We start from the raw sequence: 25,534 nt of genomic DNA, 5'->3' as shown, positions 1-25,534 counted from the left end.
TATGTTCAGAAAATATGTATTTTCTTTAAAAAAAGAAAGGACAAAACATACCTAAATACAAACTGCAGTGTAAAATAAATGTTGAAATATCCACCCGCTTTAAATAATCCCATTTCAATACAAAACTTCAGATATTTTGGGTTTAAAGGTTAAGAAGAAAAAAAAGTATACACAACTGATCATTTGGTACCCGGGGCACACACAGGGATGGGAAGTTTGTTCTACACACAAAACAACTAGCTGCAGCACATTCATATTAGATAAATATATATATATATTGCTCTAGACACATTTGTTCCATAGAGCGCCACTGAAAACCAGCTCTTCTAAAGCCATAGTGGTACGTAACGGCAGTAACATGCCGAGGAGCAGTTTCTTCCCAGAGAATACATACATACATTATGAGATATCACCTTACCATTCTGCAAGTCTTTACCAAGGAAGCCCACTGTGACTGGCAGAGCCTAAGTTGGGGTTTGAGAAATACCAGCACTTGATAGCAAAACCCCCAAGATAATATGTTGATCTACGACATACAGACAGACTAGATCTGGTACAGTGCTGCTTTATTGAACATTAGTATCTTATATTCATCTGTACCCTGGAACTGCACAGAGAAAAGTTAACCACCTCCTTTCAAACCAGACCATCTCTAAAACGGATATGCTTTCAATTCTACATTTTGCTTCGGGAAGAAATGATGGGAGAGAGAAAGAAAGAGAGAGCATTCTCTTTTGATGTAAGGTCAAATGTTGTGTAAAAGAAGAGCTCGAGGCAGAGCATTTTAGACACAGCCACATTAAGAGCACACAGACAAAGCGTCCCCAACAAACAATAACAAAACACTCGTGTTTGTTCCACAACGAAGACTCAGTTCTCAGTGAGCTAGTTCTCAGGCATCACATGCATACAAATCTGGGTAAGACTGGGCAGCATTCCCTCCCTCTTCCTGGACCTTCTCCACTCCCTGCTTCTCTGTGGCACTCATCCTCTGTTTCTCCTCCTCCCGCTTCTCCTCGCTCTTCCTATCCTCCTCCTGCTCCTCCTCTGTGGCCTGAAAGGTGTAGTTGCTGCAGCAGCTCCTCCAGCTTGTGGGCCTTGCAGAGCTTGTTCTGCCGGATGATGGCACAGGTGCTCCGTCAGTTGCTCTTTATCTCAGTCTTCTTGTGCAGGTCCAGCTTGGCCGTCACATGCCCAGCCTCCGCCTTCTCATAGCGCTTCCTGAACAGGAAAGGAGAGAAGACGGATGGAATTGGGAATATACTTAATAGTTTGTTTTCTAGCGATTCGTGGAATTTCAGAGAAAAGGGACTGCACCTGTCGAGCGAGAGCCGTTTAGAGCGGGTAGGGAGCATAGCCATAGCAGTTAGAGCGTTGGCCAGTAACCAAAAGGTTGCTTGTTCAAATCCCCGAGCGAACAAGGTGAAGAACCTGTCTATGTGTCCTTGAGCAAGGAAGGCACTTAACCCCAATTGCTCCAGAGTCGCTGTTGTTCATGGCAGACACTGGCCGTGACCCCACTCTCAAAGGGTGTTGCTAGGTATTACTGCACTGTTGGAGCTAGAAACACAAGCATTTTACCACATCTGCAAAGGAGCTGTTTGTGGACTATAGGAAAACGAGGGCCGAACTGACCCCTATTAACATCGACAGGTGTAGTGAAGAGGGTTGAGAGTTTCAAGTTTCTTGGTGTCCACATCAACAACGAACTATCATGGTCCAAACACACCAAGACAGTTGTGAAGAGGGCACAACAACATGTTTTCCCCCTCAGGAGACTGAAAAGATTTGACATGGGTCCCCAGATCCTCAAAAAGATCTACAGCTGCACCATCGAGAGCATCCTGAGTGGTCGCATCAGTGCCTGGTATGGCAACTGTTTGGAATCTGTCCGTAAGGCGTTACAGAGAGTAGTGTGTACATATATACTAGGCGGTGTCAGAGGAAGGCCCAAAAATTGTCAAGGACTCCAGCCATCCGAGTTATAGACTGTTCTCTCTGCTACCGCACGGAAATCCACAGATCCACAGATAATGGAATCTCTATTGCACTCCACAATGCCCTTTCCCACCTGGACAAAAAAGGAACACCTATGTGAGAATGCTGTTAATTGATGACAGCTCAGCATTTAACACCATGGTACCCTCAAAGCTCATCACTAAGTTATGGACCCAGGGACTTAACATCTCCCTCTGCATCTGGATCCTAGCTCTCAAGCTTAGCCTTTTGTTAACAACACTGTCATCTCAGATTTTCAAAATATGCTTCTCAACCATAGCAAAACAAGCATTTGTGTAACAGTATTGATAGCTAGCGTAGCATTTAGCATAGCATTTAGTGTTAGCATTCAGCAGGCAACATTTTCACAAAAAACAGAAAAGCATTCAAATAAAATAATTTACCTTTGAAGAACTTCGGATGTTTTCAATGAGGAGACTCTCAGTTAGATAGCAAATGTTCAGTTTTTCCTGAAAGATGATTTGTTTAGGACAAATTGCTCCGTTTTCTGCGTCACGTTTAGCTACGAAAAAAAACCTGTATCCAGGATTGTGTAAATCTATCCTCAAGCTCATTAGCATAACACAACGTTAACTATACATGAAAATCGCAAATGAAATGAAATCAATATGCTAGCTCTCAAGCTTAGCCTTTTGTTAACAACACTGTCATCTCAGATGTTCAAAAATATGCTTCTCAACCATAGCAAAACAAGCATTTGTGTAACAGTATTGATAGCTATTGATAGCTAGCGTAGCATTTAGCGTTAGCATTCAGCAAGGCAACATTTTCACAAAAACCAGAAAAGCATTCAAATAAAATAATTTACCTTTGAAGAACTTCGGATGTTTTCAATGAAGAGACTCTCAGTTAGATAGCAAATGTTCCGTTTTTCCTGAAAGATTATTTGTTTAGGACAAATCGCTCCGTTTTCTGCGTCACGTTTAGCTACGAAAAAAACCTGTATCCAGGATTGTGTAAATCTATCCGCAAGCTCATTAGCATAACGCAACGTTAACTATTCATGAAAATCGCAAATGAAATTAAATAAATCTATTTGCTCTCAAGCTTAGCCTTTTGTTAACAAAACTGTCATCTCAGATGTTCAAAAATATGCTTCTCAACCATAGCAAAACAAGCATTTGTGTAACAGTATTGATAGCTATTGATAGCTAGCATAGCATTTAGCGTTAGCATTCAGCAGGCAACATTTTCACAAAAACCAGAAAAGCATTCAAATAAAATAATTTACCTTTGAAGAACTTTGGATGTTTTCAATGAAGAGACTCTCAGTTAGATAGCAAATGTTCAGTTTGTCCTGAAAGATTATTTGTTTAGGACAAATCGCTCCGTTTTCTGCGTCACGTTTAGCTACGAAAAAAACCTGTATCCAGGATTGTGTAAATCTATCCGCAAGCTCATTAGTATAACGCAACGTTAACTATTCATGAAAATCGCAAATGAAATTAAATAAATCTATTTGCTCTCAAGCTTAGCCTTTTGTTAACAAAACTGTCATCTCAGATTTTCAAAAATATGCTTCTCAACCATAGCAAAACAAGCATTTGTGTAACAGTATTGATAGCCTAGCATAGGATTATGGCTGACATTCAGCATGCAACTTTTTCACAAAAACCAAAAAAGCATTCAAATAAAATAATTTACCTTTGAAGAACTTCAGATGTTTTCAATGAGGAGACTTCATCACGTTTGGGTAAGAAAAAAAACGAAAATGAAGTAATTAAAAGGCGAACTTTTTTCCAAATTAACTCCATAATATCGACAGAAACATGGCAAACCGATGTTTAGAATCAATCCTCAAGGTGTTTTTCACATATCTATCGACGATAAATCCTTCGTGGCAGTTGACTTTCTCTTCTGAAGAAATGGAACGCGCATGGACCTAAAGATTACGCAATAATTTCGACACAGGAAACCGGGCGGACACCTGGTAAATGTAGTCTCTTATGGTCAATCTTCCAATGATATGCCTACAAATACGTCACAATGCTGCAGACACCTTGGAGAAACGACACAAAGGGCAGGCTCATTCCTGGCGCATTCACAGCCATATAAGGAGACATTGGAACACAGCGCCTTCAGAATCTGGGGCATTTCCTGTAAGAAACTTCATCATGGTTTCGCCTGTAGCATTAGTTCTGGGGCACTCACAGATAATATCTTTGCAGTTTTGGAAACGTCAGAGTTTTTTCTTTCCAAAGCTGTCAATTACATGCATAGTCGAGCATCTTTTCGTGACAAAATATCTTGTTTAAAACGGGAACGTTTTTTATCCAAAAATTAAAAGAGCGCCCCCTATCTCGAAGAAGTTAAATAAGGATTTTTAAGCCTTGAGACATTGATTGTGTATGTGTGCCATTCAGTGGAATAAAGAGGTCACGACAAAACGTTGTGAATGAGCGAGACAAAATATTTAAGTGCCTTTGAACGGGGTATAGTAGTAGGTGCCAGGAGCACCGGTTTGAGTGTGTCAAGAACTGCAACGGTGCTGTGCTTTTCACGCTCAACAGTTTCCTGTGTGTGGTTCAAGAATGGTCCACCACCCAAAGGACATCCATCCAACTTGATACGAATGTGGAAAGCATTGGAGTCAACTTTTGCTTGCAACCCTGTGGAATGCTTTCAACACTTTGTAGAGTCCATGCCACAACAATAAGAGGCTGTTCTGAGGGCAAAAGGGGGTGTAACTCGAGGTTAGGTAGGTCAAATCCCTGAGTAGGAAGGTGGCCCTAATGTTTTTTTACACTCAGTGTATATTGTGATGTATTGAAGGAGTACTCTGAATAACCTGTAGGAGGCATTGTTTCCGGGGTTGAATGGAGGTAACAAAATCACAGATGTTCGTATGAGCACAGCACAGACTATTGTGCTTTTTTGTTGGTGATACAAATAACAAAAATGTGTGTTAGTACATTAATTAGGTGAATTAACTGAGCATAAATAGACTAACTATATTAGTTGAGTGTGGTGAGTCCTAGTATCCATAGTAGGGAACAGGCTAACCCTCCCGTGTGAAAAATGATCTTGATTGAACAGAAATACATCTCTGTAGCAAGGATTCTGCATGTTCTGCATTCAGTGTCTACCTTGCAGTGTTGTAGTCCCAGCTGGCCTGCTTGATCACACCTCTCAGGATGCCAGTGTCATTGGCATGTCGGCCAGAGTCTTTCTGGATCCTCTTCTGCTTCACAGCCTTGGCCTGGGTCTGTTTGGATCAGGATTCACACAAAACAGGAAGTTGAGTGAATTTGTGCATGATGTGTAACCAGGAAGTTTCTCTATTTAACAGAAAGTGTTCATACAAAACAATTGGTATCAGAGAATAGTTAGGACTGATCATGTGAACTATGGGTCATGTCCTTACTTCTCAGCGATGGTTTTGGTCAGGAGGGCTTTCTTGCGCTTTTCCTCTCTTCTTTCATCTTTTGGTCTTGCTGAAGCAGCTCTATGCAAGTCTTCTCCGCCTATAATACCAACGAGGAGTCATTACACAACACAGAGAAAGGCAGTCAACAGACATAATTATTCATATGATCTATAAACAATAAAGGACAGTCAGTTAGTAATCTGCCTTAGATACGTTTTTTTTTACTAACGCAATACTGCACTCTTCTTGGTTTTTTGACCCAGTGAGTGTCAAAAACATCACTGACATGTCAAATGAAACTATGATAAGATCATCATAACACATGGCTCTATATCTAACATAGCTATTATATCAAAGACTGACTAACAATTCCATCTCTTGTATTTCCAACTCCTTGGCAATCGGTGGTTTGACTTCTGCTGGTGCAGGGGCATGGTCTATGGCAAGGGGTTCTTTTTGGCTGGATCCCTCAACAGGCGTCGTGAGGGTGACGATGGACTGACGGTCTGAATGGCTTAGTCAACTGCGGGGGGGTCTTAGTGAGCTGCTGCTCGGGTGGTTATGCAGGCAAACTGGGTCAACTATTTTGCTGAGAAGCTAACAGGAGGGCTCTCTCTTGCTGCAACTTCTGCCGACTCCGGTTAGTAGCAGCCAGTTTCAGTCCACGACCTAAAGCCACATGCACGGCCTGGTCTGATAAATGAGGTGAAAGAACAGATACAGAGATACTGGATACCGATAAATTTCACTGAAGTAACAACCTCATTTACGAACAAATGGATATCTGTGGAAAGCCGACAGATCCTCTATGGCTAAATTATGCTAACGCATTAGCTTGAAGTCAAGTTGAAGTTACCTTTCTGCTGCAACTTTTGTAGCTCCTCTTCCCGAAAACCCTGCCCTCCAGCCGTTTAATATCGCAGGAATTTAGCGACAACATATTTGTTAACTAATAAACTAATACTAATAAACTAACTAATCAAATTAAACGTTTAGCAAAACCACCAGCTAAAAATGGCCAAAGTTAATCACATTTGAGCAAAACTTGAATCTTTGTTTGTTGATGCCACGTCAAACAACCCAAAAGACAAATAGGAACAGTGAAGGGACACTAGAGTACCTGTTTGAACACACAAAAATATTCAACTGAAATTCATCAGTGAGCAAAAAGCTTATTATTTTATAATGGCAAAAGTAAAATACTCGGATATACTTTGGATGCTAGTATGCTTCAGAGCCAGAGTTTGCCCATAAGCACTGGCCTAGGGTGAGATTTCCCTGACACCATTGAAAACACTTTTTTGTTGTTGTTGCCAGACTTCAGAGATAACTTTCGGCTTCATGGGTCTGTCACTGACTTATTTGTCAAACCCTGTACTCAATATTTGGTAAAAACAAAAGGACAAAACCAAACATGGATTATTTAAGCAATATTTAAATCATTTCACAGGAAATATCTGTTTATCTCGTCTTCCTCTTTACCTAATTAAACTCTATCCTAATCATCTCCTTCAATTTACCCTTGGGGTCAGAGGAGTCAAAGGTCAATGAAATCATTTTGCAATGCTTAACAGCATGAAGTTCAAATAGACTGGATAGAAAGCAGAGGGATCCGAGCGATAAGTCAGGGATCTATGTTTACTTCATCAGTCACAGTAGACCTATCGCTTTCTGCTGTGGAGTCAGTGGACTTAATAGCCATGGCCAGGCCATTAAGTGCCAGATGGCCGCCAGGGTTAGGAAAGACCTGCTGCTGGTCATTTAGAGTGTGTTGGCTGCTTGTGTCAGGGCAAGCTAAGATGGGGCGGCCACGATCTTGGCTCCCTGATTACTGGGATGTATGGGGGGGCCCCTTAGTATAGAGAAGACATACAGGGGACGGTGGGGGAGGTTTATGGCTTTTGCTGATGGCTGTGCAGGGTTCAAAGGTTCAAAGTGTCAGAGGACAAGTTTGCTGTTCATGTGTAGGGGTATGGCTGTGTGTGTGCAAGCCTGGGAGAAAGTTCTTTGTGTGCGCCCCCTTTTCACGTACAGCGACTAAGCATCAATTTGGAGCGCGTTTATTTATGTCTTTAGAACAGAACGTCTCTGAAGGTGGAATGTAATGAATAAATACAATCTATGTCCATGAGGTCCATAACAACATGTCACAGAACGGACGGGACATCTGGGACATTCATGAAAAAAAAGGACCATTTATTTATCATCAACTTGAATCTCCCTCATTTATAACCAGGATTAATTTATACTGTAGTACAGATGTTAGGACAAGGAAGTCACCGACAGCATGATTTCTTACAGCCCAATGAACCCAAAAAATATGCATGTACAGTAATATGCAGTACAAGAAAAAGGGAAGAATTCTTAGGGGACATATTATCTTCAGTAACACTTCTACAGTATGTCAGAAGTCAGATTGAACCAAATGTTTTGCTGCAGATGTTAAAAATCAATTAAAAAAACATAAAAAGCATTCTCTTATAGATGATGCTCTCTCATGAAATACAATTCAGCTTAGTCAGAGAAAGACGAACAGGGGAATAAAATGAACATTATGTGTGATATTGGAGTAGTACGCGATAGACCTTGTCATTTTATTTGCCTAAAATAATGGAGAAAATTCATATAGCTAGTATAGTGTTGAATAGACAATGAATTTGAATGTCAAATGGGAGTGCGCATTATCATCACAATCAATCAGGTTTCATTTTTAAAAAGAGTGACTAATAGGGGTGAGGGGGGGGTGAAAGCATGGCCATGCAGCAAGTGCATGCGTTGCCCTTGCCCTCACTGTCATCCATAATCTTCGCTTTTAGTCAAACAGGAAACGGGCCAAAAGATAAACAACCAATCTGAGGGGACACATCTCAGAGAGTCAGAGGGCTCAGGAGAAATTGGGGATGATTGGGGGTCAAACTGTACCCGTAGCGCCGAGGTAGACGCGGCAGCGCATCTAATTGCTGTTTAAAAAGCCCATATGTTTGGGGCTGCTCTGACCCCTCTGTCCCCCTTCCCTATCCAACTCCAGAACAACCTTCCCTGCTCCTGTCCAAAATTTGTTCTTTAATTTCCATCCCTGACCTCTCGTCCTGCCATCTGCAGTGAGTTTGAAGCGCTGACCCCAGTTGACATCATGCACACTGTTTTGTCTTTATTTCTCTCCCCCTCTCCCGTTTTCTGTCACTCTCTCTCCCCCCCTTTTCTGTCTCTCATTCTATCTTCCCACCTCCCACATACACACTATTCCTATATCCTCTTTTGGAGAGGAGAAAATGGGAAAGATATGCACAATTCCCACTTTTTTTCTTATTCCTCTCTCCCTAGTCTCTACCGACTTCTTTTGGTCTCCCTTTTTTTCCACTCTCCCCATTCCATCTCCCTAATTAGGTGTGCCTGCACTGGAGTAGTTTCAGATATATTAATATTCAATGTGCTGTAACGTTCTGCTATGTGGGTTTTGCTGTCCCAGGGAGTCATTGCCAGAGTCCCATTGCCATCATTATTTCCCCCAAAGTGGCTCTAATTTTGTGCCATGCTAAACCAGTGCCAAACCCTCGTATAGCTCTTGGAGAGTCTTCTTCTCACACATGGGCTGGGCTCCGGGCTCAGAGGTGTCACACCTGTAGAAAATAGAAACACAATGAAACAATGGAGCCCAGTCTATCTGTCTCACCTGCCTCCCCGCTCCTCTGTTTCCCCTGGCAGCCCTCGTCTGTGCGGCCCTTTGTACACACCAGCGAGCTGACCTTTGTACACACCAGGCCCTGACATCCAGCTAGCTTCAAGCCCTGGCAAGGGAGCCAGAACCCCAGGCCCCAGCCCCAGAGCTAAGTAGCAGGTTGGAGATTTAGTTGGAGGGGATGAAGCATCCATGCGAAGATCCAGCCTGTCAGTTTGTCTTGAGATGATGTCGGTAAACCATAAACAGAAGGATGGGATTGATACACAGAGAAAGAGAGATGGAGAATGGGCCAGCCTGTGGAGGAGATGTGGAGATGCGTAGATACTAAGTTGATTAGGGAAGAGACGTGTAGTTGGAGCGAAATGTTGTTGAAATGGGGATGTGGTTGAATGAATAGTTTTGATCGAGACTGGACTTGATAACAGCTACAGATGACTCACAGAGTACAGAGCTCCCATACAGCCAACTGTCATGGTGATGACAACTGGTTAAATGGTCTGCTACAGGCTTCGTCCAGTTTCCTAAAGGGCCTAGATTGTGGAATCAGAGAAGCACATGAACAGAGAGAAAAAAGCACTTTCACTCGCAGTGACACAACAATACTCAAATACAAACACACTAGTTTGTCTCCAGCACGGCCCCACAATTTGGACTCAAAATCACATTCTTAATCAACTTATTTTTTAACTATGGCACATTTAATCTGCTATTGTTTTGTTCATTACTGGTTTAATAAATGTAACTGTGGGTCTGGCGGGCTCACTGTTTCTCATCTCAGCCTTGTCCCAGAGTAGAGCTCACATCTGGTCCCAATCAGGAGAGAGAGAGAGAGAAGAAGGGGGAGAGAGAGGGGCAGAGAAAGAGAGAGAATAAGAAAGAAATTAGAGAAAGTGAAAAATAGAGAGAGAGAATGAGAGAACAAGAGAGAGAGAGAGAGAATGCATGTTCATTTGCAGTCCATGGTTTGGCAGTAGTCTTCATGTCCAACGGTCCCTCATCCATCTCTCCCCTAGAGCTACAGTAGCCTCGTATAAGGCCTCTATTCCAACCCATTCGCCACACCCTTATTACCTGATTTAATTACATTTTAAACGAGGGGAACAAAACTAACAGCAGTCATGGATTGGGTTGTTAGCAGCCTCAGGGCTAAGGAGACCCTGCGGAGAGCAGAGAGTAGAGATTTATGGGCTAGAAACGCCTCCCGCCAGCCTCGTCAGCCTCCACGGACGCTAATTGAATTAGAAAGGCCTATGGTTGGTGTTCTGTTGCTATGAAGAACAAAATGAGTCATTATTCCAACGAAAGACCTGTTATAATCTCTCCCTAATTTACAGCGTTTTGCCTGGTAGGGATTTTTATGTTCTTTATAAACAATTACATAAAATGTATTTCATTATTTTTAAAACCCTTCTTGGAGACATAATGAAGTAATAAAACAACACATATGTTGTTTGAAATGAGAGGTCGTACACTTTGGGGGATTACAAATGGATTAATAGAAAACATTCCTGTAAACAAGAGTGTATAAAAGTAGGAAGGCAAGGCAGTGATGTTTGGCCTCAAGACATCTGCTGTGATTGGATACAGTTGTTATCTGGCTTCTAAACTAATCAGGAAAAGTTGCATGATGGAATCTCTTGAATGAATGAATAGAAAGATGCTTCAATGTAGAGTAATAAGATCAGGCAAAAATGACTTTGATGGAGGGTATATCCAGTAAATTGCACAAGCATATACTGTAAACACACACACACACACACACACACACACACACACACACACACACACACACACACACACACACACACACACACACACACACACACACACACACACACACACACACACACACACACACACACACACACACACACACACACACACTGGCGTATCGGACACCCCCACAGGGGGAGGTGGCCCATGAACTCTAGGGGCCCATGTGCCTGTCATTGATGTCTATTTTTTGTAAATGTATTTAATAAACCATTTTGACAGTAAACCTCCAAGTCAGTAACCCTCCATAAACCTTTCTAATTTCCTTATGTACTAGGAAGCTAAATAAGGGAATATCGGTGAACAAATGCCGTGGTCAAGGCTATGATGGCGCCAATGCAATGGCTGGAGCTTACTCAGGTTTTCAAAAACACATATCAGACCGAGAGCCTAATGCTTCTTAGGTAGTTCTTTTTAAGTCTTAATTTAGAAAACTATCTCTCCGCAGAAGCAACACTTACAGGGATAGTAAAAACAACGTTATTGCCGTAGCAGCAACACCAGGGAAACTGGGCAGAAGGGGGTGGTGCTTCAAATACAGCAGTTCTGCAACATCTTTAATTGAGCTTCTCATTCTCCTTCATTGCCACCTCAACACAATACAGAAAGAGATGAACTGTATAGGAATCTCTGGGGGCAGGTTGTCTGGGATACTGGACAGCCAATAAATTGATGCAAACAGATGATCATCTTTAGCAGACAACAGTATGGGCTTGATCAGAAAAAGCAGTTTGCGGTTTCGTTCATACTGGTGAACTGACGTTTGAGTTGTATGGTGGCAATATCAAGTCCCTTCTCGCTGGTATATCTCGGCATGCATCATTCAAGACTACGTTCAAATTGTGTGCACCGCAATGGACATATAATGCACAATGTCTCAGGAAAGACTGTCTGGGTTGGCAATACTCATTATAGAAAACAGTCGGGTGTCACGTTCTGACCTTAGTTCCTTTTTTTATGTCTTTGCATTAGTTTGGTCAGGGCGTGAGTTGGGGTGGGTAGTCTATGTTCTTTTTTTCTATGTTGTATTTCTGTGTTTGGCCTGGTATGGTTCTCAATCAGAGGCAGCTGTCGATCGTTGTCTCTGATTGAGATTTTGGTTGATTGTTTTCTGTGTCTGTGTTTTCCACACAGAACTGTTTCGTTTTCAGTTTGTGTAGTGTTCAGTTTTAATAAAAAATATGACGAACAGTGTGTTCGATCACCCTCCAGAGGGTCGTACGGCGGGTGAGAGATTGTTCCATCTGAGACAGGGGACGAGGAGCGCGCAGGACTTCGCGCTGGAGTTCCGGACCTTGGCTGTGGGAGCAGGGTGGAACGACAGGGCCCTGATAGACCATTACAGGTGTAGCCTGAGAGAGGACGTCCTGATAGACCATTACAGGTGTAGCCTGAGAGAGGACGTCCGTAGGGAGCTGGCCTGTCGGGATACTACACTTGGCCTGGATGGACTGATAGACCTGTCGATCCGGTTGGACCATCTGCTAGCTGCTCGTGGACGTTCTGAAAGGGTCCTGTCAGTTCTACCTCCTGATCCTCCCGCCCCTATCCCAATGGAGCTAGGAGGTACCGCGTCAAGGGAGATCGGAGGAGGAAGCTCCTCCTGTACCAGTTGTGGCCGAAGAGGGCACACGTCTGGTCGGTGTTGGAGGAATTCATCTGGGAATCATGAGGGCAGGCAGAACACTCATCGGTCACCCCAGGTGAGTAAGCACCACACTCTCCCAGAGTTTCCTGTTGGTCACATGTTCCTATTAATTTGTTTCCTAAATTATTCTCCTTCTCTCCAGCATAAGGCACTGGTAGATTCAGGCGCAGCTGGAAACTTTATAGATCGCGGACTCGCTCAGAGGTTGAGGATTCCGTTAGTAAAAGTAAACCCCCCTTTTCCCGTGCACTCTTTAGATAGTCGACCATTAGGGTCAGGGCTGGTGAAGAGAGCCACAATTTCGTTGGAGATGATTACGCAGGGGAATCACAAGGAGCGAATTAGTTTGTTCCTTATCGATTCACCTGCGTTTCCAGTTGTTCTGGGGATTCCCTGGCTAGCTATTCATAATCCTACGATTTCGTGGAAACAGGGAACTCTACAGGGGTGGTCTGATGAGTGTTCAGGCAGGTGTGTAGGGGTTTCCATCGGTGCTACAACGGTGGAGAGTCCAGACCAGGTTTCCACCGTGCGCATTCTCTCTGAGTATGACGATTTGGCTATCGTTTTCAGTAAAAAGAAAGCGACCCAATTACCACCCCATAGGCAGGGGGATTGCGTGATAAATCTCCAGGTTAACGCTGCACTCCCCAGGAGTCATGTGTATCCTTTGTCCCAGGAGGAGAAGGTGGCTATGGAAAATTATATCACCGAGGCTCTGGGACAGGGGTACATTCAGCCCTCCATGTCACCTGTCTCTTCGAGTTTCTTTTTTGTGAAGAAAAAAGATGGTGGTTTGCGTCCGTGTATTGATTCTAGAGGTCTAAATTCCATCACAGTGGGTTTTAGTTACCCACTACCTCTCATTGCTACGGTAGTGGAATCATTTCACAGAGCGCAGTTCTTCACTAAACTGGATCTCAGGAGTGCTTATAATTTGGTGCGTATTTGGGAGGGAGATGAGTGGAAAACTGCATTTAGCACTACGTCGGGCCATTATGAGTACCTCGTCATGCCATACGGTTTAAAGAATGCTCCAGCTATATTTCAATCCTTCGTGGATGAAATACTCAGAGACCTGCACGGACAGGGTGTAGTGGTTTATATTGACGATATTTTGATCTACTCCGCTACACGCTCTGCGCATGTATCTCTTGTGCGCAAGGTTCTTAGACGACTGCTGGAGCATGACCTGTATGTGAAGGCGGAGAAATGTGAGTTTTCCAAACAATCAGTTTCCTTCCTGGGTTATCGCATTTCCAGCTCTGGTTTGGTAATGGAGGGTGACCGCGTTAATGCCGTGCGTAATTGGCCGACTCTGACCACGGTAAAGGAGGTGCAGCGGTGCTTGGGATTTGCCAATTACTACCGGAGGTTTATCCGGGGTTTTGGTCAGGTAGCTGCCCCTATTACCTCACTGCTGAAGGGGGGGCCGGTGCGTTTACAGTGGTCAGCAGAGGCGAACGGAGCTTTTCATAAGTTGAAGGCGATGTTTACTAAGGCGCCGGTGTTGGCACATCCGGACCCTTCCTTGGCGTTTATAGTAGAGATGGACGCATCCGAGGCTGGGGTTGGAGCGGTGCTCTCACAGCGTTCGGGTGTGCCACCAAAGCTCCGCCCCTGTGCCTTTTTTTCTAAGAAACTCGGGCCAGCGGAGCGGAATTATGATGTGGGGGATAGGGAGTTGTTGGCTATGGTTAAGGCCCTGAAGGTGTGGAGACACTGGCTTGAGGGGGCTAAGCACCCTTTCCTTATCTGGACTGACCATCGTAACCTGGAGTATATCCGATCAGCTAGGAGACTGAATCCTCGTCAGGCAAGGTGGGCCATGTTTTTCACCAGATTTCGTTTCACTATCTCATATAGTGAGATAGTGGTTCCCTCAACACTAAGGCTGACACGCTGTCAAGACTCTATGACACTGAGGACAGGTCCATTGATCCTACTCCCATCATTCCGGCAGCTAAGCTGGTGGCACCGGTAGTATGGGATGTGGACGCGGACATCGAGCGGGCGCTAAGGGGGGAACCTATGCCTCCACAGTGTCCGGAGGGTCGTAGGTACGTGCCGCTGGCTGTTCGTGATCAATTGATTCGATGGGCTCATTGTCTACCCTCGTCAGGTCACCCAGGTATTTATAGGACAGTGAGAGGTCTTGAGAGGAAGTACTGGTGGCCCACTTTGAGGAGGGATGTGCGATTCTATGTTTCCTCCTGTTCGGTGTGCGCCCAGAGTAAGGCTCCTAGACACCTGCCAAGAGGTAAATTACAACCTCTTCCCGTTCCACAACGGCCGTGGACCCATCTTTCGGTGGATTTTCTTACTGACCTCCCCCCTCTCAGGGTAACACTACTATCCTGGTCGTTGTGGATCTCTAAGTCCTGCCGTCTTATCCCATTGCCCGGTCTCCCTACGGCCCTACAGACTGTGGAAGCTCTTTTCACCCATGTCTTCCGGCACTACGGGGTGCCCGAGGATATAGTTTCTGATCGGGGCCCCCAATTTATCTCCCGTGTTTGGAGGGCATTTATGGAACATCTGGGGGTCTCGGTCAGCCTTACCTCAGGGTATCACCCGGAGAGTAATGGTCAGGTGGAGAGAGTTAACCAGGAGGTGGGTAGGTTTCTGCGGTCGTATTGCCAGGACCGGCCAGGCGAGTGGGCGAGATATATTCCCTGGGCAGAAATAGCCCAGAATTTACTAAGTCACTCTTCTACCAACATGTCACCATTTGAGTGCGTGTTGGGGTACCAGCCGGTCCTGGCACCGTGGCATCAGAGCCAGACTGAGGCTCCTGCGGTGGAGGAGTGAGTACAGCGCTCTAAGGAGACCTGGAGGGCAGTCCAAGAGTCATTACGCCAAGCGAGTATAAGGCAGAAGAAGAGCGCTGACCGTCACCGCAGTGAGGCCCCCGTCTTTGCACCTGGGGACAGGATCTGGCTCTCGACCCGAAACTTGCCTCTCCGCTTGCCCTGCCGGAAGCTGGGTCCGCAGTGTATAGGGCCATTTAAAGTCCTGAGGAGAATAAATGAGGTTTGTTATCGATTATTACTTCCTTCGTATTATCGTATTAACCCCTCATTTCATGTGTCTCTTCTCAGGCCGGTGGTAGCTGGTCCCATGCAGGAAAATGAGGTACCGGAGGTTCCTCCGCCCCCTCTGGACATCGAGGGGTCCCCGGCGTACAAGATACGAGCTATTCTGGACTTGAGACGCCGGGTGAGAGGCTTGCAGTACCTCGTCGACTGGGAGGGGTACGGTCCGGAGGAGAGGTGCTGGGTTCCGGTGAGGGATATTCTAGACCCATCCATGTTGAGTGAATTCCATCGCCTCCGTCCAGATCGCCCAGCGCCTCGGCCTCCGGGTCGTCCCCGAGGCCGGCGTCGGCGCGCTGCGGGAGCTGCGCGTCAGGAGGGGGGTACTGTCACGAATATTACCGAAGGTGACTCCCCTTCTTGTTCGGGTGGCGCTCGGCGGTCGTCGTCGCCGGTCTACTAGCTATCGCCGATCCGTTGTTCTGTGTTCGTTTAGTTTTGTCTAATTGGTAGCACCTGTTTCTAGTTTGGTTGTTAGGATAGGGTTATATATAGTCTGTTTAGCCCGCTTCTGTTTCGTGCGGGCTTGTTCGTCTGTTTTGTTGTTTGAGTGTATTTTTGTTGGCATTTGGGTTTCACGCTGTCCGTTTATATTTCTGTTCATTTGTGTTTCCACTTTTGTACATGTTATGTTTCCGGGACATTAAAGCGTGTTGTTTTTCCCACATCTTTTGCTCTCTGCGCCTGACTCCACACCTCTTCACTCATTTACCGTAACATCAACAACATGAAAGCAGATCTAATTCAATGGAATAATCTCCCCATAAATCTTACAGGTAGAATAAACCTATTTAGAATGATTATGGCTCCCAAATCTTTTATATTTATTTTTTGGTAATACCAACTACCCCACCAAAAACATTCTTTAAAAAAGTATACTTGACCATAACAGAAAGTTGTACAAATCTGAGGGTAGTTTTAACCATCAAGGTTTGGATTTGTATTAACTTGCCACCCAAGGCTTTCACTTGTGACATATCGTTAAATGCACTGAAGAGGGACAATGGGTACATATTGAAGCTACGCATGCTCATCCCCACAATTTTTTCACGTGCTTGTTTTCAAAGGATGGAGCCAAGAACACTAAAACAACTTCATAATTAAGAACACCATCACAACATGGAAGAAAATCTAAGAGATTGTACAAGAACCAATATCACTCCCTAAAAACACACCCCATATGGAACAATTCTTGGACAGCTTTTCAGAATTCACTGATAATTTGGCCAACATGGGAAACTAAAGGCATAGAAAACGTAAATGAAGTGGTAATAGGAAATAAAACGATTTCCATAAAATAACAACAAAGCAATTTTGGACTGAACAATGTAAACATTTTCAAATATATGCGACTTAAAAGTTTTATATCACAACATTTCGACATGAAAGCTTTTGGACATCAGGGCAATGTTGAGGTAATCCTACTTGAGTCAGAAAAAGATTGCCTATCCTACTGACAATCTCTTAGAAGAAAATTAATATACGATTGGAACCAAGACTTAAAATGCAAAAATGTAATCCGGTACCAACAAATGTATATAATTTATTATGCAAGAGACAAAATTCACAAATTCTACAGCACAACGGCAGAGTCATGTCTAAAGTGTAAAAACGAACAATGACTCAATAATTCATGCCTTCTGGGAGCGCTATGAAGTCAAACAGTAATGGGCATAGTTGGAAAGTTGGCTGTCAGAAGTTTTACAATGTAAATTAACTTTTAATCCGTCTATCAACATATTTCAAGACATGCATATTGGGTGTGGTGAGAACTTGTGGGTTAGACAATATTATTTTTGTCACTTATATTGGCCTAAAGTATGTGCACACCCCTTCATATTAGTGGATTCAGTGGATTGTCAGTACAATGGCCCGTACTGATGACAATGACTTTCAACGTGGCACCATCATAGGATGCCACCTTTTCCAACAAGTCAGTTCATCAAATGTCTGCTTTGCTAGAGCTGCCCTTGTCAAATGTAAGTGCTGTTATTGTAAAGTGGAAATGTCTAGGAGCATCAACGGCTCAGCCGCAAAGGGGTAGACCACACAAGCTCACAGAACGGAACCGCCAAGTGCTGAAGCGTGTAGTGTGTAAAAATCGTCTGTTCTCGATTGCAACACTAACTACCGAGTACCAAACTGCCTCTGGAAGCAAGGTCAGCACAATAACTGTTCATTGGGAGCTTCATGAAATCAGTTTCAATGGCCGAGCAGCTAAAGGTCACCATGTACAATTCAAATCGTTGGCTGGAGTGTTGTAATTCTCGCCGCCATTGGACTCAGTGGAAATGCATTCTCTGGAGTGATGAATCACGATTCACCATCTGGCAGTCCGATCGATGAATCTGGGTTTGGTGGATGCCAGGTGAACGCTACCTGCCTGAATGCATAGTGCTAACTGTAAAGTTTGGTGGAGGAGGAATAATGGTCTGGGGCTGTTTTTAATCGTTCCGGCTAGGCCCCTTAGTTCCAGTTAAGGGAAATCTTAACGCTACAGCATACAGTACAGTGACATTCTAGACGATTCTGTGCTTCCAACTTTGTGGAAACAGTTTGGGGAAGGCCCTTACCTGCTTCAGCATGACAATGCCCCTGTGCAGAAAGCAAGGTCCATAGAGAAATGGTTTGTCAAGATCAGTGTGTAAAAACTTGACTGGACTGCACAGAGTCCTGAACTCAACCCCATCAAACACCTTTGGGATGAATTGAAACCCCCGACTGCGGGCCTAAACGCCCAACATCAGTGCCCGACCTCACTAATGCTCTTGAGGCTGAATGGAAGCAAATCCCTGCAGTAATGTTCCAACATCTAGTGAAAAGCCTTCTCAGAAGAGTGGAGGCTGTAATAGCAGCAAAAGGGGGACCAACTCCATATTAATGCCCATGATTTTGCAATGAGATGTTCCACGAACACCTGTCCACATACTTTTGGACATGTAGTGTATTACTTGAACACTGCAAGTTACATGATACTCCAACATTAAGAGAATGTTAGAATCAAAAAAATATGTCTACAGACGGTAACAACATAACGCAATCTTAAGTCATATGGTGTATAGAAACAACATTGGGTGTGGATACGGTGGGAACATGTGGGTCTGAGCAAGTGTGATGTCATTCATGTTTGTGGCAATGTATGTAATGCTAAGTTGTTTTTGTCTGTGAATGTTTTATGTTTTGTGAAAAAAGAAGAAGAAAGGAGACCGGGGAAGTCTCTCAAGTTGGATTTGATTTGATTTAATTCAATTTATCTTGAATATTGCAGCCCATTTGTGTAGGCTCTTAGACAAAACCCAGTGAGTTCAACAATACATAATGGCTGAATTTATCCTGGGTTTCTATTGTGGGTTCGATTCCCACTGGGGACTAGTACGAACAAATATGAAAATGCATGCACTCACCACTGTGAGTCGCTCTGGACAAGAGCGTCTGCAAAATAAGTCAAATGTAGATTTAAATGTACTTTTTCCCTCATTGTTAGGGTATTCGATGTGTAATTTTTTACAAAAGGTTTATAAATATCAGCTAAATAGCATCTAAATGTGCCTTCAGAAAGTATTCACATCCCTTGACCTTTTCCACATTTTGTTGAGTTACAGCTTAAATTTAAAATGGATTACATTTAGATGTTTTGTCACTGGCCTACACACAATACCCCATAATGTCAAAGTGGAATAATGTTGTAATTCTTTAAACAAATTGATTAAATATTAAACGCTGAAATGTCTTGAGTCAATAAGTATTCAACCCCTTCGTTATGGCAAGCCTAAATAAGTTCAGGAGTACGGATTTGCTTAGCAAGTCACATAACCTGCATGGACTCAGTCTGTGTCCTCTTAAGGATCCGCCCCTTGTTTTCAATTTTCGCCTAAAATGTCCTACCCAAATCTAACTGCCTGTATCTCAGGCTCTTCTGAAGCAAGGATGTGCATATTCTTGGTACCATTTAGAAGGAAACACTTTTGAAATTTGTGGAAATATGAAAGGGATGTAGGAGAATATAACACAATAGATCTTGTAAAAGATAATAAAAAGAAAAAACGAATCATTTAAAAAGAAAATGTTTTATACCATCATCTGTGAAATGCAAGAGAAAAGCCATAATGTATTATTCCAGCTCAGGTGCAATTTAGATATTGGCCACTAGATGACAGTAGTGTATGTGCAAAGTGTTAGACTGATCCAATGAACCAAAATTATTAAGCAGGACTGCCCAAATGTGCCTAATTTGTTTATGAATAACTTTTCATGTTCAAAAATGTGCACTCTCCTCAAACAATAGCATGCCATTATTTCACTGTAATAGATACTGTAAATTGGACAGTGCAGTTAGATGAACAAGAATTTAAGCTGTCTGCCAATATCAGATATGTCTTTGTCCTGGGACATTTTCTTGCTACTTAAGAAGAAGTTGTCAGAAGAGGTTGTCAGACAACCTTCTGTATCTTACAACCTCATGCTAATCCCATTAGCCTACGTTAGCTCAACCGTTCTGTGGAAGGGACACCAATCCCAAAGAAGTTAATGATTTTTTAATGACTACCTCATCTGTACCCCACAAATACAATTATTTGCAAGGTCCCTCAGTTGAGCAGTGAATTTCAAACATAGATTCAACCACAAAGTTCAGGGAGGTTTTCCAATAGCTTGCAAAGATGGGCACCTATTGGTAGATGGGTAAAAAAAAAAAGCAGACATTGAAAATCCCTTTTAGCATGGCGAAGTTATTAATTACACTTTGGATGGTGTATCGATACACCCAGTCACTACAAAGATACAGACAACCTTCCTAACTCAGTTGCCAGAGAGGAGCTCAGGGATTCCATCATGAGGCCAATGGTGTCTGTACAACAGTTACAGAGTTCAATGGCTCTGATAGTGGAAAACTGAGGATGGATCACCAACATTGTAGTTACTCCACAATAATCCAAATGGATGCCTGATGAAGACCTAAGGGTTGAAATATTGTTATAACTAAATGTCACCTGGGAGCGTGAGCAGAAGTGTGTGGCATTTCCTTTCTTTTGTCCATGCACCTGCGAAAAGTACCTGGATGTGCGTATGTTCTTCAGCTTTTGTACTTCACACTACTAACCTCATTGACAGAGTGAAAATAAGGAGGCCTGCGCTGAATAACAAATATTACAAAACATGTATTCTGTTTGCAACAAAGCACGAAAGTAATACTACAAAAAATATGGCAAAGCAATTCATTTTTCATCCTGAAAACAAAGTGCTGTGTTTGGGGTAAATCCAATACAACACATTATTGAGTACCACTCTCCAATTAGTGGTGACTATAGTGGTGACTGCATAGTGGTGACTGCATCATGTTATGGGTATGCTTGTGATCGTTAAGAACCGGGATGTTTTTCAGGATAAAAAAATAATTGGAAAGGAGCACAGACAAAATCCTAGGTTCAGTCTGCTTTCCACCAGACACTGGGAGATGAATTCACCTTTCAGCAGGATAATAACCTAAAACACAATGTCAAATATACACTAGAGTTGCTTACCAAGAAGACAGTGAATGTCTTACAGTTTTGACTTAAATCTACTTGAAAGTCTATGGCAAGACCTGAAAATGTTTGTCTAGCAATGATCAACAACCAAGTTGACAGAGCTTGGAGAATTTTTTAAATGATGTATTATGACCGTATTGTTTGGCAGTCGTAGACTGGTTTTATGCACAGCACCGTTCTACCCAAGCTGGGAGAGAGCGCCAGGACGGCTCAGGTAGCCTATACAGGACAGTAGTATTTTCCAAAAATCTATTGGTAGCTGATTAGTAAGCTGTTGTATCAAAAATTCATTTTACAATCTGCAATGTTTGAATTTGAACTTTAAATTCTGAACAAGTAATTACATTATGGCCACCAGCCAGCAGTCTAAAAATACAGGCTCATGCAACACACACACACACACGCACGCACGCACGCACGCACGCACGCACGCACGCACGCACACACACACACACACACACACACACACACACACACACACACACACACACACACACACACACACACACACACACACACACACACACAGAAATACACTCTTAATTAGATCCAGGCCTCTAGCACTGAGGTATTCCGATTATGAACATCAGGATTCATTAAGCTCTTGGTGACAGATGCCCCAAACCGTTCATGAAGTCACATAACCACAGCTGATACTGAGACCCAGACAACATGGTGGTCTGATATCATGGGAACCCAGTAACACACACAGGCACCCTTTGATCATTAGCTTTACATGTGCACCTTATTGCTCAGATTAGTTTCACATTAACGTTGCAGATCCCAGTAGTCTAGATAGTCGTACTGTGATTGGTTTATGTGACAGAATTACTAAACGCAAGGAATGACTGGACAGATGTAATGCTGACTGTGGGAAATAGACCAGTGATCGGCACCTTAAAGTGTCAACACAATCCAAGCAGGCAAAACTAGTTGCAATAAAGTCAGGCTGACTTTGACCTCATGTTCAAGTTGTATTATTTGGTTGTATTGCCTGGATTTTACAAGTCCTTGTTGTACTCTTGTTATTTTATGTGTCTTTAACCAGAAGACCTGTTAACCAGAAAATGATGTAGGCTACTTAAGAAAATGTTGCCCTCTAGGTGTTGCCTGAATTTGACCTTTGGAGGTTAAATTATGGTCCTGAACCTTCTCGTCCTGCAACACCCATTTCAGGGTGAGAAGTTGAGGAGTCACTTAGTAATATGATTTCAGCTATTTGTTTATCGAATTTGTGTTACAACCTTGTAAATGTTGCTGTCACCACCGCAAGAGTTTTTCTTAACGCAATGAGGCGTTTTGAAACAGTGGCCAAGCCCTTTCATCAGCATTGGTTTGTAGGTGTTGATAATTCCCCAAGCAGCGTCTCCACTACCGGCACAGTCAGACTCTGGGTGACATAATTACCATTACACCACATCAAGAAAAAGCTCTGCGTTATATGTCTCACATTAGATCCGTCTCCATGGAGAAGCTTTCATGGATCTACAAACCCCTCTTTCCCATCAACCCTCATCAGTCAGATGGTACCCATTGTTCCATCTCTCGGGGTGTTAAAGAGTTGTGGGTACACGCCAACCAGGGAGGATACCTCAACTGACTCCTTTGTTTTCTTTTTCTCTTTCTCCTTACTCCTTTTTGTCTCTGAATCTGAATCTCTCTCTCTCTCTCTCTCTCTCTCTCTCTCTCTCTCTCTCTCTCTCTCTCTCTCTCTCTCTCTCTCTCTCTCTCTCTCTCTCTCTCTCTCTCTCATCCATCTATCCATCCATACCACAGGTCTCCAGTAAGCCCATTAATAACCATGTGTTAGTAATTACTTCATTCCAGCCATCAGCGGCACAGAGGTGTCCTGGCACAGAAACACTGGCTGCCTGGGAGCTCAGCGCAGGCCTCTCTCTAACTCTCTTTATGTTTATGCCCCCTTTAAAGCCCCAGCACCCCACCTTGCCAACCCCTGTGCCTAAAATAGCTTAACGGGGAGCTTTTTAACATCTTTATTACAACAGAAACTGGCACAATCCAGCACACCACATCACCACCACCCTACCACTGCTCCACCCTAGCCCAGCCAGCCAACCGCTAGAGGTAATGCAGTGGGAGCCAGGCCTGGTGGGTTAGGGGAACATTTATTTAATGATTTTGTTACCATTGTTTAGCATCACACCCCTTAGCCACATACATACACGCAGGCAATTACCGTAAACACACACAAACGCATACACAAACAACATCCATTATACACAGACATATACGCACACACACACACACACACACACACACACACACACACACACACACACACACACACACACACACACACACACACACACACACACACACACACACACACACACACACACACACACACACACACACACACACACACACACACACACACACACACACACACACACACACACACACACACACACACACAGATAGTGGCTGTGATTTACTACCCAGTACTATTTATGAATCTAATTACACTCTACAAATATTTTAGTCCCAGAAAAAAACACAGGGAAAAGTGCTGCCTGTGTGTTTTTGTGGAAGGATAAAATGTTGTTTTATTCTATGAGTAAGGGAGAGAAGGACGTTGTTTTATTTTATGAGAGCCCGCAAGGTTTCCTTAACGTGTCAGTAACATGAAGGGTGTGTCCTGTAAAACAGTGTATTCTAAGTTTTTGTTTTTGCTGCTCTCTATTGTATGTCTCCTCAATGGGCCTGCAATCCTCACAAGGGATGCAATCACTCTAAATGAAAAATAGGCCTAAGGGTAACCACATTTCTTAAACATACACACGCGACTCTTGTTTCGGTTCATGTTTGGGATAGAAATCGTATATGAGTGAATGAAAGTCTTAATAGTGCTCTATTATTCTAGCCATCAAAGGATTCTAAATGGTAATAGAAAACATGGCTGTTTGTCATTCTATATCTGGGATTTCAGAGCCCTATATAGATACTGTACATGTCTATATTTCTATCCGTCTTTACAGCAGTACAGTCACAGTTACCCACCTCAGTGGTCAGCCCAGCGCTTCCTGTAGGGGAACCAGAGGCCAATCATTTCATCAGCTGCCTCTTTAAGGCTGTGTCAGACACGCCATCATTAGCATGGAGCTGTCGTTAGCATGTAGCCGTCAGCACTAAGGGAGGTTCTAGTGCGGTGGAAAATGTCAGTCAGCCACCGATGTCTGACAGAGCTCATTACTCATGTTTCTGCCTGACGATGGGAAGGAGCCTCTGGGTTTGACACAGACACCCGCTCTCCTCTAGTTTAGGACATTTGACTGCAGGGTATAGAGCGCACACACACAGCCACATATGTGCACAGGCATGCACAAGGGCACACACACACATACGTGCACACCCACACACACAGACGTGTACGCCAACACACCCACACGCACGCACGCATGCACGCACAAACACACACACGGTCATAGAGAACCAACACACAGGCACAGACAGCCAACACAGTCACCAGTAATGTGTTTTTGCTTATTTCTGTTGATGTGTGGAGGGCAGAGAACTCAAAGCATCTGTCTTAATTTGTATGGAATTACACGAGTAGAACAAGCTTGAATGCTGTTACTTTCATGCACTGATTAAATCAAAGTCATGGCATTTATAATTAATGGACATGATTGATACTTTGTGTGTGTGCGTGCGTGCAAGTGTGAGTGTTTTCTCTTTGCCAGGCTCAGGAGCAGGTTCAGTCAATGCGGAGTGACATACAGTACCATCTGCGACCCTAAACACACACAAGCTCTCTATGTCACACACGTGCACATACACAGGCACATACTCTCCAAGCACGTACAGCAGCTCTCATGATTGACATAATGATCAAGCTAAACTACGGCACCTGTTAACATTCATGTCAGTTACTGTGTGTGTGTGCTTGGCATGCACGACTTGTGGACATAAATTATACTACCCTTTAACTCTGCACTGTAACAATGCTGATGATTCTAAGAGATTGGTTTAGTGAGAATGGACAGATAAACATTATGCCATTATCAAGTAAATGACTGGAAGCTTGCCATATCTTTATGGAAGCAAATTTGTGAGAAAATACATCAAAAAAAGAAACATCTGCTCCCACTTTCACTCATAACTGGAGAATCTGTTAGCTTTGAAATGTCCAAGGCCATATTATCCAGACAAATCTACACAGACATACAGATATGCAGACATGCATGCCCGGGCACACACACCACACTGTAGTGGACTGGAAATCAATCAGAACAGCCATAGAAATGTTTAGACATTGTCTTTGTTTACAAGCTGCTGTACTGCCCATGCATACACTGTACTGCCCATGCATACACTGTACTGCCCATGCATACACTGTACTGCCCATGCATACACTGTACTGCCCATGCATACACTGTACTGCCCATGCATACACTGTACTGC

General features: G+C 43.5%; 1 pseudogene; it reads right to left on the bottom strand.

The window, feature by feature from the left end:
- Positions 1 to 1,025: 1,025 nt before the first annotated feature.
- On the bottom strand, positions 1,026 to 9,259 carry LOC124038688 (annotated as a pseudogene).
- Between the last annotated feature and the right edge of the window lie 16,275 nt (positions 9,260 to 25,534).

This window comes from Oncorhynchus gorbuscha, linkage group LG06 (assembly GCF_021184085.1).
Source record: "Oncorhynchus gorbuscha isolate QuinsamMale2020 ecotype Even-year linkage group LG06, OgorEven_v1.0, whole genome shotgun sequence".
NCBI lineage: Eukaryota > Metazoa > Chordata > Actinopteri > Salmoniformes > Salmonidae > Oncorhynchus > Oncorhynchus gorbuscha.
The sequence above is the reverse complement of the archived record's forward strand: the minus strand, read 5'-3'. Positions and strand labels throughout refer to the sequence as shown.